Source organism: Macaca nemestrina, chromosome 5 (genome assembly GCF_043159975.1).
Source record: "Macaca nemestrina isolate mMacNem1 chromosome 5, mMacNem.hap1, whole genome shotgun sequence".
Classification (NCBI taxonomy): domain Eukaryota; kingdom Metazoa; phylum Chordata; class Mammalia; order Primates; family Cercopithecidae; genus Macaca; species Macaca nemestrina.
The window spans coordinates 155,897,186-155,911,833 of record NC_092129.1 but is presented as its reverse complement, the minus strand read 5'-3'; the positions used below and the strand labels follow the sequence as shown (position 1 = coordinate 155,911,833).

General features: G+C 40.2%; 1 long non-coding RNA gene across 1 annotated transcript in view; it reads left to right on the top strand.

Annotated features, from left to right (window-relative positions):
* Window positions 1-14,648, top strand: part of LOC139363472 (uncharacterized) — a 20,699-nt gene extending 6,051 nt beyond the window's left edge. Inside the window, exons 2-3 of the long non-coding RNA XR_011623914.1 lie at window positions 5,629-5,683; window positions 14,372-14,648. This is a non-coding gene — a long non-coding RNA (uncharacterized lncRNA). The remainder of the gene's footprint in view (window positions 1-5,628; window positions 5,684-14,371) is intronic.

The following is a 14,648-nucleotide window of genomic DNA, read 5'->3' as shown; positions in this document are numbered from 1 at the left end:
GCACCTGTAATCCCAGGTACGTGGGAGGCTGAGGCAGGAGAATTGATTGAACCTGGGAGGCAGAGGTTGCAGTGAGCCAAGATCACACCACTGCACTCCAGCCTGGGTGACAGAGCAAGACTCCATCTCAAAACAAAACAAAACGAAACAAAAAACTAATTTCTTAACTCTAAATCATCATTAGCGATAATAAAGGAAGTATTTCATTTACAGATTTGAAATCAGAAGCCAAAAGCAAAACAAAGTTTTGTGATGTGAATTCTGTGAGCTTCAGAAAGTATATAGTTGAGAACACAGGTACTTCAGAGAAAGCATATAGTTAAGAACATAGGTAAATATTCAATAAAGGAAGAACTTTCAGGGTTCACTTGGGTACAGTAGAATGTTTTGTTTCCTATCTACAGCTCTAATGGGAGAGTCCATAACTAGTTGTTTTTTAAAAAAATCAAATTGTATCTAATTGATGAACCATTGATACCATTTGTTTTTTGCCGGTCATCTCTCTTCTACCTTTAAGAAATGTGCAACAGATTGAGAAAAAGTCTGAAAACTATTTCAGTAGGTCCATGCTGGTAAGCAGATAATGAGCCATATAACTGGGCATAAATTAAATAAAACCTTGTTTTAAAAAGTGAGCAAGTAAAAAAGTAAAAGATGAGTAAAAATTTAAGCTGCCCTTCATCCCAAGGAGACAAAAGTAGAAACTGAGAATAGTAACATAATCATATATTGAAGATTATGACTTAAGTTCCAACTGTACATAGCAAATACTCAATAGGCAATGTTAAGAGTAAATAAACAAAACAACAACAACAAGTAATAGAACTAAATTGCTTAGTAATATGGAGGTGACCATTTGGAGAACCAGAGATAGAAAAGGGTACCTCTCAGGAGTACCAGGGAGTGTGTCAAATGATAAAGTAGGTCTGTTGCTTTTCATTCTAAAACCTGGTTTGCTATTTGATTTTTTTAAGTATTACAAACCTTTCAGTGCAAAGTAGTTGATAAAAATTATAAGCCTTTCTTACTTTGATTAAAGAAAAAGACAGGAGCATGTCGGCAGTTTTCATGTTCGAAAAAAAAAAAGAGCAGAAAAAGACAACAGCAAAAGAAAAATTAAAGGGCAGTGGCATATGCCTGTAATCCCAACACTTTGGGAGGCCAAGGTTGTTATGCCCAGACCGTTTGTTCCCCAAAGAAGACCACCAGAGTCCAGAGTCAAAGCCAAGCGGCAAGGATCTTTTACTGCAAGTTCGAACTTGGTCCCTCCATTCCACAGCATACAAGAGGGCCTCGAACAATGCGAGTGCTTGCCTTTTATAGCCCGAGGTAAATAGGATGGTAAAGTTACAGAGGAACAAGGGAATTCTTTTGGTTACAGCATTACAATTGGTTTACATTTTAAGTTATACATTTAGTAGTTTTTCTATTGGTTCCCGCGCTTTCAGTGAAACCTCAAACGCTGTGTCCTTATCGGGGATTTTCCAGGTGGTGTTTGTCAGGAAATTGAGAGATATATGGTGGGATGTGTTTGTACTGGGCTCAGGAAGTTGAGAGATATATGGTGTTTGTACTGGGCTCAGGAAATTGAGAGATATATGGTGGGATGTGTTTGTACTGGGCCTGTTTGTGTTGAGCCCGGGGCTGAGGAATGTGCCTGATTTCTTTCAAGGTGATAGGATCACTTGAGGCCAGGAAGTTGAGGCTTGCAGTGAGCCATGATTGCACCACTGCACTGCAGCCTGGGTGACAGATTGAGACTCCATCCCCAAAAAAGGAAAATTAACATTTTGAGTGTTTGTCAAAATGCGGATGCTACTGCCCAAGGTGAATAATACCCTGTTGCGGGAAGTCAGGGACCCCAAACGGAGAGACCGGCTGAAGCTGCGGCAAAAGAACATAAATTGTGACGATTTCATGGACATTTATTAGTTCCCCAAATTAATACTTGTATAGTTTCTTACACCTATCTTTACTGTAATCTCTGAACATAAATTATGAAGATTTCATGGACACTTACCACTTCCCCAATCAATCCCTTGGGATTTCCTTGCCTGTCTTTAATCTCTTAATCCAGTCATTTTCGTAAACTGAGGAGGATGTATGTCGCCTCAGGACCCTGTGATGATTGCGTTAACTGCACAAATTGTAGAGCATGTGTGCTTGAACAATATGAAATCTGGGCACCTTGAAAAAACAGGATAACAGCAATGTTCAGGGATAAACGGATATAACCTTGAACTCTGACTGCCGGTGAGCCCGGTGGAACAGAGCCATTTTCTCTTCTTTCAAAAGCAAATAGGAGAAATATCGCTGAATTCTTTTTCTCAGCAAGGAACATCCCTGAGAAAGAGAATGCACCCCTGAGGGTAGGCCTCTAAAATGGCCGCTTTGGGGGCGGCTGTCTTTTACGGTCGAAGACAAAGGGATGAAATAAGCTCCGGTCTCTTGTAGCACTCCCAGGCTTATTAGGACGAGGAAATTTCTGCCTAATAAATTTTGGTCAGACCGGTTGTCTGCTCTCAAACCCTGTCTCCTGATAAGATGTTATCAATGACAATGTGTGCCTGCAACTTCATTAGCAATTTTAATTTTGCCCCATCCTGTGGTTGTGTGATCTCGCCCTGCCTCCATTTGCTTTGTGATATTTTATTACCTTGTGAAGCATGTGATCTCTGTGACCCACACCCTATTCGTATACTCCCTCCCCTTTTAAAAATCACTGAATGGCTCAGGGAGCATCACAGAACCTGCCGACATGTGATGTCTGCCCCCGACACCCAGCTTTAAAATCTCTCTCTTTTGTACTCTTTCCCTCTATTTCTCAGACCAGCTGATGTTTAGGGAAATAGAAAAGAACCCATGTTGAATGTTGGGGGTGGGGTCCCTGATAATACCCAAGATGAACAATATGAACATATTAACAAAATAGTAAAATGTGCCTGTCCTAGAAGCATCAACTAAGCAGTTCTGTTGTTTAACACAAATGGTTTCTTTGGGAGGGCTAGATGGTCCTCTGACTTACAGGTCCTTAGGTCTTGAAATTCACAGATCACTAACATCTCATGGCCCATCTACAATATCTGCTGTGTGTGTGTGTGTGTGTGTGTGTGTGTGTGTAACATAAACTTTGATCTTTTGGTAAAACTGATATTTTTGCATGACCTCTTAGAGGCCCTATAGGAAATTACTCCCATGTTGAAGACTGTTGAGTTCCATCTAGGATTGAATCAAAGCATTAAGAATATGAGTATGAATAAAGGAAAAGGGGAAGGTGGCAATCTATATCTTCCACAAGCACTAAAAGAAACACTGTTAGGAGCTGCAATAGTAGATAGTTTTGATAGCACAAGGAGAGAGTCAGTGTGACACAGAAGCAGAGCACTGATTTAAGAGAAAGGGTCTGAATCTAAGATATTTTGATATAGGTCTGAACCTCACTTCTGGCACTTAATAACCGAGTGACTGTTTTATAAAATTTAAAGATTATTTGACGAAGAGACACAACATACTGATGATGAAAAGCAGAACTTTGTTAGTTACAGCTCCGAAAGAGAGAAGCTGCCATGCAGGGCTACGCAGAGTTGGACCCAGGGACAGAGTAATGGCAAGCTGGAGCTGCAGAAGGCAGTGTATATATGGCAAGGAGGTGGAGTTAGCTCGGTTTCAGGGGCTCCCTGTGGATTGGTTAATTTTATAGCCTCTGGGTCATAGGGGCTGTCCCTAGTTGTCTAGTACCTGTCCTGAGAGAATGAGGCCCTAATAAGGGAGGCAGTTGTGGTGTGTTGCACAGTGGCTTCAGAGAGTGGAGGACCAATAAGTAAAGAGATTGGGATAGGGGTTAGCAAACTACCTGCAAAGGGGAATTGAAGATTTGTTAGCCATAACTTACAAACTGGGTCAAGATAGCATTTGTGAAATATGTCACAGTGACCTTGAGTACAAGATCACTCAGTTGCCTCACCTGTAAAACATTTCCATGTGTGAAGTATCTTCTACTAGTACCTAGTTACAATATATTCACAATAAATGGAATTTACAATAATATATTATAGATAACTTGCTTTGATGTCTGACACCAGTTTATTCAATTTCTTTGTCAATAATCCAGGAGATAAATAAGGTATTTACAGTAAAGGCAGATTTCCCACTTTAAAAGCAATCATAAAATCTTTCCTGATGTTTAATCAATATTGTTTACTGTACTGTTTTATGATAGTCTCAAATTAAAAAAACAGTTTACTAAACTACTACACAGTTTACACTGAAAAGGCTTTTCCTCCAGTTTGTACTCAGAGATGGTAAAACAGGCCTGTGTTCTGAAGTCTTTGCCACACTCATTGCCATAACAGTGCTCCTCTCCAGCATGGAAAAACTGGTGCTAGTTAAGGGCTAACAACTGGCAGGATGCTTTCTGACATTGCATTTGTAGGGCCTCTCTCCAGTGTGTTTTAAAAAAAAATGTCTGATATAGCTACTGTTTTTAAAGTCTTTTTACATTCTTCATGTAAAATGAAGATTGTAGGATTGGTCTCTTGCATAAGTTTTGTAATGTTCAGTAAGCCCTGGGCTCAAGTGCTTCCCACAGTCAGTACCTTCGAGTTATTTCTCCCTTGAGGAGTGTATATTCTGATGTTTCACAAGACTTTTACTGAGTCACTAGTCTCAATCTCATTATGCTCACAGAGCTTGTTTTTCAGAAACTCATTTCCAGGAAGGCCCCCATTGTGACTCTCACTTTCCTACTGGGTATCTTCTTTCTCCTCTGAGTGAGCATTCTTAGTACAGATGCTGGGTTGCCCATGCCAGTCCTATTCGCAGAAGAAATCCTGCAAATAGGACCTCATAATGGATCCTTGTAGTGGATCTCTGCTGCTCAGTGTGGCCTGCTCTCTAACTGAAGGCTAACACTGAATACATTTAAAGAATGTTTTCCTCTAGTGGATCTCCTGAAGAGGGATAAGTTGTGTACAGAAGTTTTCCTGCTATCATGGCACTTACAAGCTTTCTCTGCTATATAAACTACCTGATGCTGAATCAAGGCAGACTGATGAATCAAGGTTTTACTACACTGATTCCAACCAAAGCATTTGTCTTCTGAATGTTTTTCAAGATCATCAAAAACTCTTACATTCTGAGTAAAGCCGTTTCAACAAGTGTTTTTCACCTGTGTAAAGTCTCCAATGTCGACTAAAAACTGATCTTTAACAGTTCTTCCACACCCATCACATTACAGGATTTTTCCTTCCGTCTGGATTCCCATTTGATGAATAAGGCCATTGTTTGATCTAAGGGTCTTCCCACACTTTTCACATACAGTGGGTAGGCTCAGAGTTGCTTTCTTTGATGCTCAGCAAGGTCTGTATTTGGAGTAAAGTCTCCCCCATGTACCCCATGCTCCAAGACTTTCTGTGTTCAGAGGAGCCTCTGATGCTGATTATGTACTAAATTCTGGATAACATTCGTTTTGGAGTCACTGAGTTTGATTTGTTACTTAATCGTGGAATGTACCTAACTTCTCCTTCAGATTTTGCAAAATTTTCCTTTGGGTCTGCCAGATAGGTCCCTGTGTGGTTCCCTTTCTTCATGTTTCCTGCTTTGGACCCGTATTTCTGTATTTGCTTCTAGAATCACCATCTGAAGCTACAAGTAGATGAACTATCCAAGGAAGAACATAAATTCAGTGAGTACAATTCACATTTATGAGGCAACTATTTTAGGATGTGGGTAACAGGGCTTCTGCATGTGGGAGAGGGAAGTGGTTAGCAAGAAGACTGATGAAGGTCCTATTGTGCAAAGCACAATAGGAAGCCAATCAAGATGTGTAGAAGGGACCATATTTGAGAGCAAGGAGACATTGTCTGAAACTTTTGCAGTGGTGAAGTGATGCATATGGGTAAGTGTAGAAATATGGACTAAGTATAAAAACTTTGGGAAAGTAACCAGTGGTAAGGAGCAGGAAAGGACTGTTAAAGATGATGATTCTGAGGTTGATTTATAGTCACTAATAAGGGACAACCATAAAAAGGGGATCACAGTAAATATGGGAGTATGTGACAGAGACACTCTAGAAATAAGCAAGTCAAGGTTTAGTGGAAGTCTTGCTCCATTTGGGATACTTATTATCCTAAGTCAACAACTGATGGTGCCCTGGAGTCTCTTTTTATCCAAGACTTCTTTAGTAGATCCTTCTTTGCTACTTAGTATAAGAAAGGAAGTTAAATATGTCTAATAAAAGTATACTGTGGTTTTGGCATTTATTTAAATGTATAAAAAACATAAAGAATACATAATTTGGCGAAGGGCAGTGGCTCATTCCTGTAATCCCAGCCCTTTGGGAGGCCATGGTGGGCAGATCGCTTGAACCCAGGAGTTCAAGACCAGCCTGGGCAACATAACAAGACCTCGTCTCTACAAAAAATACAAAAAAATTAGCCAGGCGTGGTGGCGCCTACCTGTATTCCACAGTGTATATTTGCCACATTTTTTTTATTCCACCATTGATGGCCATCTAGGTTGATTCCATGTTTTTGCTATTGTGTATAGTGCTGTGATGAACATATAGGTGCATATATCTTTTTGGTGGAATGCTTTATTTTCCTCTGGGTACATACCCAGTAGTGGGATTGCTGGGTTGAATGGTACTTCTTTGAAAAGTCACCAAACTGCTTTCCACAGTGGCTGAACTGTGTGTATGCATTCCTTTTTCTCCTCAACCTCACCAGCATCTCTTATTGTTTGACTTTTTAATAACAACCATTCTGACTGGTGTAAGATGGTTCTCATTGTGGTTTTTATTTGCATTTCTCTGATGATTAGTGATGTTGCACATTTTTTCATGTTTATTGGATGCTTGTACGTCTTCTTTTGAGATGTGTCTGTTCATGTGTTTTGCCCATTTTTTAATGGTAGTGTTTTTTGCTTGTTGAATTGTTTGTATTCCTTATAAATTCTGGATATCAGATCTTTGCTGGATGCAGATTGCAAGTATTTGTTTTCATTCTGTAGGCTATTTACTCTGTTAATAATTTCTTTTACTGTGAAGAAGCTCTTTAGTTTAATCAGGTCCCACTTGTCAATTTTCGTTTTTGTTGAGATTGCTTTTAAGGACTTTGTCATAAATTCTTCCCCAAGGCTGATGTCCAGACTGCCATTTCCTAGGTTTTCGTCTAGGATTTTTTTTTTTTTTTTTTTTTTTTTTTTTGAGATGGAGTCTTGCTCTGTTGCCCAGGCTGGAGTGCAGTGGCGTGATCTCGGCTCACTGCAAGCTCTGCCTCCTGGGTTCATGCTCTTCTAGGATTCTTATAGTTTGTGTCTTTAATCCATCTTGAGGTAATTTTTATACATAATGAAAAGTAGGAACCCAGTTTCATTCTTCTACATATGGCTAGCCAGCTATCTCAGCACCATTTATTGAATAGGGAGCCCCTTTCCCTGTTGCTTATTTTTGTTCTTTGTCAAAGATCAGATGACTGTAGGTCTTCAGCCTTATTTCTGGGCTCTCTATTTTGATCCATTGGTCTCTGTGTCTGTTTTTGTATCCGCACCATGCCATTTTGGTTACTGTAGTCATATAGTATAGTTTGAAGTCAAGTAATGTGATGCCCCCAGGTTTGCTCTTTTTGCTTAGGATTGCTTTGACCATTTGGGCTATTTTTGGTTCCATATGAATTTTAGAATAGTTTTTTCTAATTGTGTGAAAATGACATTGGTAATTTGACAGGAATAGTGTTGAATCTGTAGATTGCTTTGGCCAGTATGGTCATTTTAGTGATATTGAGTCTTCTAATCCATGAGCAGGAAATGTTTTTCCATTTGTTTGTGTCATCTATGATTTCTTTCAGCAGTGTTTTTTAGTTCTTTTTGTAGAGGTCTTTGAAGATTGGTTAGATATATTCCTAGGTATTTTATTTTTTTGGGTCTATTGTAAATGGGATTGCATACAACTTTCTTTTAGATGGTTCAGTTGAAAAAGAAAAAGGAATAAAGAAAGAAAGGAGGAAGGAAAGGAGGAATGAAAGCAAAGTATACATGTGGCTGGGTGTGGTGGCTCATGCCTATAATCTGAGTACTCTGGGAGGCCAAGGAGGGAGGATCGTTTGAGGCCAGGAGTTCAAAACCAGCCTGGGCAATATAGTCAGATCCTGTCTCTACAAAAAATTTAAAAGTTAGCTGGGCATGTTGACACATGTCTGTAGTTTTAGCTACTCAGGATGCTGAGTAGGGAGGATCCCTTGAGCCTAGAACTCAGGAGTCTGAAGTGGCAATGAGCTATGGTTGCACCGCTGTACTCCAGCCTGGGCAACAGAGTGAGACCCTGTCTCTTAAAAAAAGGAAGAAAGAAAAAAATGTACCGTACAGTGTTAATCTGTTCAGTCTACTATAACAAAAACACCATAAACTCGCTGATGTATAAACAACAAACATTTATTTCTCACAGTTCTGGAGGTGGAGAAGTCGAAGATGAAGGCACCAGCAGATTTGGTGTCTGGCGAGGGTCAATGATGGTGCCTTCTTGCTATGTCCTCACACGTGGAAGGGTATGGCAGCTCTCTGTGGCCGTTTTTTTGTAAGGGCACTAATCTCATTTAAGAGAGCATCTCCAAAGGGCCCCACCTCCTAATACCATCACAGTGATGACTGATTAGGTTTCAATATATGAATTTTGGGGACACACAAACGTTCAGACTATAGCAGCAGTATACATTGTGATAAAGCAAATTTTTTTTTCCAAAAAAGTAGTAATTTCACCAAAATAAGGAATTTTTAAGGAAAAGTGAAATAGTATATGAAAGACAATGGAAACCCGGCTGGGTGTGGTGGCTCATGCCTGTATCCCAGCACTTTGGGAGGCCTCGGAGTTTGAGACCAGCCTAGCCAACATGGGTGAAACTGCGTCTCTACTAAAAATACAAAAATTCACTGGGCATGGTGGCACATGCCTATAATCCCAGCTACTTGGGAGGTTGAGGCAGGAGGATCACTTGAACCCGGGAGATGGAGGTTGCAGTGAACAGAGATTGCTTGACTGCACTCCAGCCTGGGTGACAGAGTAAGACTCCATCTTTAAAAAAAAAAAAAAAAAAGACAATAGAAACCCAACCCAATCAGGCTCAAAAATAAGAAGACTCACTAGACATGGCTGATGAATATGGAGACAGGATTGCCAAGGAATATGCACCAGACTGGGGTCTCAGTTATTTTGGCCTCATTTTGTCTTCAACTAAAAAATTGACCTCGAGCAAGTCACCCAAACTCTGAGTCTATTTTGTAACCTATGAAACAAGAAATTAGGCTATTAGATTTGAATCCCATTCCCCCTTCCTTTTTATAGACCACTAAAATGGTTTTTTTTTTTAATACTAACTTGCTCTGTCACCCAGGCTGGAGTGCAGTGGTGCAATCACAGCTCACTGCAGCCTCACCTTCTGGGCTCAAGCGATCCCACCTAAACCTGCAGAGTAGCTGGGACTATAGACATGTGCCACCATTACCAACTAATTTTTAAATTTTCTTTAGAGACGGGGTCTTACTGTGTTGCACAGACTGGTCCAGAACTTCTAGACTCAAGTGATCCTTCTGTCTTGGCCTCCTAAAATGCCAGGATCACAGGTGTGAGCTACTGCAATTGGCAAAAACCGTTTTTAGGAATTTTTTTTAGGAATTTGAATAAATTTCCCCCCCCCCCCCCAAAAAAAAAAAGGCAGAACCTTTTCTCAGGTGAAGCAAAGGGGGCTGGATGCCAGAACCCTTCTTGACTGACTTGATCCTGCCCATAGCTGACTGCCAAGTAACATCTGACGAGCCACCTAAGGTTCTGGAGAACAGTTTGAAAGTCAATGATTGTGCTGATTTTTTTTTTTTTTTTTTTGAGACAGTGTCTCACTCTGTCGCCCAGGCTGGAGTGCAGTGGCCGGATCTCAGCTCACTGCAAGCTCTGCCTCCAGGATTTACGCCATTCTCCTGCCTCAGCTTCCCAAGTAGCTGGGACTACAGATGCCTGCCACCTCACCCGGCTAGTTTTTTGTATTTTTTAGTAGAGACGGGGTTTCACCGTGTTAGCCAGGATGGTCTTGATCTCCTGACCTCGTGATCCGCCCGTCTCAGCCTCCCAAAGTGCTGGGATTACAGGCTTGAGCCACGTGTTGATTTTTAAAGGCCTATAAAAGGAGCCACCTAAGGTTCTTGAGAACAGTTTGAAAGTCAATGATTGTGTTGATTTTTAAAGGCCTTTTATAGGCCTTTAATATGCTTGAAGTGTCTGTAGTTTAAAAAATAAACTTGCTTATCATTGTCTAGGAACATTAAAAAAATAAATTTGTGAGGTTTAAAAACAGTATACAGTCAATTATTAAGCTTGTATTAGAGGCCTTTCCGGATTACCATAAAGTAGTCTTTAATCACACTCCAGTCACCATGACAACATCCTATTTTATTTTCTTTATAGCATTTATCAGTTCCTAAAATTATCAATACTTGTGTGTTTGTCAGTTCTCTCTCCCTAGAATGTGTATTCCTTGAGGAAAGGGATTCCCTAATCTAAAAGGGATTAATAATGAGATGATGGCATCCAATATATGCTCAATATATTTGTCACCTAAGGATTTCAGAAACATAAGTTTCCATTCTGATTTTTACACTTCACATGTTACAATGTGGTCATCATATGGGTGGTTTCCATTTTCTCTTGAAAATTAACCACAATTTACTAATTTTAATACACTAATTTTGGATGCAGCCCTGGAAAAGGGAATATGTTGTAGGCTTTCTGGATTCTGTTATGTTCTTCCAAAGAGTATGGGATTTTGTATTTTTAAGCAGGTAGATAACTTTTTATTTTTATGTTTATTTTTTAAATTTTTTTGACATGGAGTCTTGCTGTTGTCACCCCCGCTGGAGTGCAGTGGCATAATCTTAGCTCACCACAACCTCCGCCTCCCAGGTTCAAGCTGTTCTCCTGTGTCAGCCTCTTGAGTAGCTGGGATTACAGGCGCCTGCCACCATGCCTGGCTAATTTTTGTAGTTTTAGTAGAAACGGGGTTTCACCATGTTGGCCAGGCTGGTCTCGAACTCCTGACCTCGTGATCCATGAGACCTACTCCTAGGCTAGGAGGTATAACTACCAATGCACTGTCATGGCAGACCAGATTAGTTAATATTATAATTGAAAGGACTTTCTTTTTTTTTTTTTTTTTTTTTTGAGACGGAGTCTCGCTCTGTCGCCCAGGCTGGAGTGCAGTGGCGCCACCTCAGCTCACTGCAAGCTCCGCCTCCCGGGTTCACGCCATTCTCCTGCCTCAGCCTCCCGAGTAGCTGGGACTACAGGCGCCCACAACCGCGCCTGGCTAATTTTTTGTATTTTTAGTAGAGACGGGGTTTCACCGTGGTCTCGATCTCCTGACCTTGTGATCCGCCCGCCTCGGCCTCCCAAAGTGCTGGGATTACAGGCGTGAGCCACCGCGCCCGGCTGAAAGGACTTTCAAAGCAAATGTAATTATTAATATTGACTCTCATATACTATAACTTAGATTTCCTGAAAGGCAGGCATCACACCATGTTTATCTTTGCAATCCTGTAGCAGCTCACATTGTACTACACATAGGTGTTCAAATAATTTTCATTTAACTCAAATGAGTAGTCCCTAATTAGGTGTGGAAGTAACAGGAAAAGTGGTAGTTTGGAGAATTACTCTAGAAGGCAGAACGTTTTCATCAATCTACAAGAACGTTGAAATGCACAACTGATAAAACAACTTGTGAGATACAGAAATATAATACTGAAATATAAAATTAGTCAATTTAATAATAAATCAATCACTTTATTCTAGTTAGCAACTGATTAAATAAAACGTAAGTTCAACTTCCTGTGCTACCTATCAGTGTTCACTCAGTAGATAAAATGTATACACTCTCATGATTCTGGGAGGAAAAATCCACTTTAAATGGCAAGAGCAACCAAATTATTTGGTACCCCTCCTTCATGGCTTTGAAACACCCAATTCACATTGTTTTCAAAATTTAGCAAGATACTATTGCATTTTGCATAGTATTGTGCATACAATAGGCACTCAACTTTTTTTCACATGTCTTCAGTTGCTCACAGCCTCTGTTCTAGGAATTTATAGACGCTGCTGAATTGTTTGATCTGGACTGCTGAACACTAACCTGCAATCCACTGAACTTAAACCAGTTCTCACGCTGGCTTATTACTTTCTAACATTAAACAAATCTTTACCTTTCTTAGACTCTTCATCTGTAGAAAACAAACAATAACTAGTTCAGAGAGTTGTAATGATTAATGGAGAACATCTGAAAATATTTTATAAGCTTTAAAAAAACGATAAAGTGTTCACAATAAGTTTTAGTGCTAGGCATGTTTGTAATTGGGAACTAACTTGATAAAACTTTTTCCCCCTGTGCCTCAAAAAAAAGTTTCATGAAATAGAACAATTTATTTGTTCTTTAACCAACTCAAGAGGTTTTGTTCAATAGTTCACATACTTTTAGCAATTAAGAACAGTATACTTGTGAGGTTTTTCATAGGGAAATCTGGAAAATAGGGCAGAGCAGTGTTTTCCAAGGTTTAAGGTATATAACAATCAACTGGGGATCTTGTTAAAATGCAGATTCTGATTCAGTTGGTCTGGGGTGATGGCAGGGCTGCTGATCTTCTGACCACTTTGAGTAAAAAGGGTCTAAACCTATTGATGAAAGATAATAAACAATCATCTTGTTCATGCTTATGATTAAAGATAGCATCCAACTAAGTTGTTTTCCTACACAGATAACTAGTGGGTAGGCTAGGTAATTTTTAGAAACACTACTTTCAGTTGTGAATTCATGACACTTGGAACAATTGCTGAAAATGTAACAATTTTTCTGAGAGTTGGAGGCTAAAACCTTAGAAGGAAGCACTTCTGAGTGCTCGTAAGAGATAATTTTCTTCCCAGTGCAACTCCTGAAAGGGAAAACAATTGCTTTAAGAGAAAGTTTACATAGGAGCCAGGTCATCTTAATCTGGCAGCTTCTGATATTGAAGTCCATGGACATCTAGTGGAAAGAACAATGGACTGGGAAACAGAGCTCTAGTATTTATTAATTTGTTTCCTAGCATTGGGTATGTATGTACATTATTTTGTTTTTAACTGTCTCAACTTCCTATCAGCAAAATGGGAACATTGGTCCTGACAACTTCATAGGGTGACTATACGAAATCAAAAGGTAATATATGTAAAAATGTTTCTTCAAGGCTGTTAGAGGTGTAAGGTAATATAATGGTAAAGAATGCAGACTCTGGGCCGGGCGCGGTGGCTCAAGCCTGTAATCCCAGCACTTTGGGAGGCCGAGACGGGCGGATCACGAGGTCAGGAGATCAAGACCATCCTGGCTAACACGGTGAAACCCCGTCTCTACTGAAAAATACAAAAAACTAGCCGGGCGAGGTGGCGGGCGCCTGTAGTCCCAGCTACTCGGGAGGCTGAGGCAGGAGAATGGCGTGAACCCAGGAGGCGGAGCTTGCAGTGAGCTGAGGTGGCGCCACTGCACTCCAGCCTGGGTGACAGAGCAAGACTCCGTCTCAAAAAAAAAAAAAAAAAAAAAAAGAATGCAGACTCTGGAGTCAGACCAGCTTCACTGCTTTATAGCTGTGTATTATTTACTTTCTTCTGGTTTCATGTCAAAACTAGACTGAGGAATAAACAAATGCCTCTGGAGGAATTTATACTGATGATCATTCAGGAAAATTTCTTACTAAGGGATTTTGAGTATCAAAGATAAAAGACAAATTATTTCTCCAGAGCTTCCCATTTATTATTTTGCATTCACATAAGAATACAGATTATATTCATGATAAAGAATATTAAGGCCAGGTGCAGTGGCTCATGCCTGTAATCCCAGCACTTTGGGAAGCCAAAATGGGTGGATCGTTTGAGGCAGGAGTTTGAGATCAGCCTAGGCAACAGTAAGACCCCTGTGTCTACAAAAAAAAATTAAAAAATTAGCCCAGCCTAGTAGCACACACCTATAGTCCCAGCCACTTGGGAGGCTGAGGTAGGAGGATCACTTGAGCCATGGAGGTCAAGGCTGCAGTGAGCCATGATCATGCCACTGCACTCCAGCCTGGGTGACAGAGCAAGACCGTATCTCAAAATAAAATAAAATAAGAATACTAATGATGAGTGTATTAGTTTTTTTTATTGCTAATATAAAAAATTACTACAAACTTAGTTGCTCAATGCAAAACAAGTATCTTATAGTTCTGTAGTCAGGAGTCAAAAATGGGTCTTACGGGGCTTAAAGATGTCAAAATGCCAGTAGGGCTATGGTCCTTTCTGGAGGCTCTAAGAGTAAGTCCATTTTCTTTATTTTTCCAGCTTTTAGAGGCTGCCTGCACTCCTTGGCTCATGGCCCCTTCCAGCAATGAATCCCTCTGACCTCTGCTTCTGCTGTTACATCTTCAGATACTCATCCTCCTGCCTCTATCTTACAAGGACCTTGTGATTACAAAGAGCCCACCCAGATAATCCAGAATAATCCTCTCATCTCAAGATCCTTAACTTAATCACATCTGCCAAATCCTTTCACCATATAAGGTAACATATTCATAGGTTCCAGGGATAGGATGAGGATATCTTTGAGGGACCATTATTC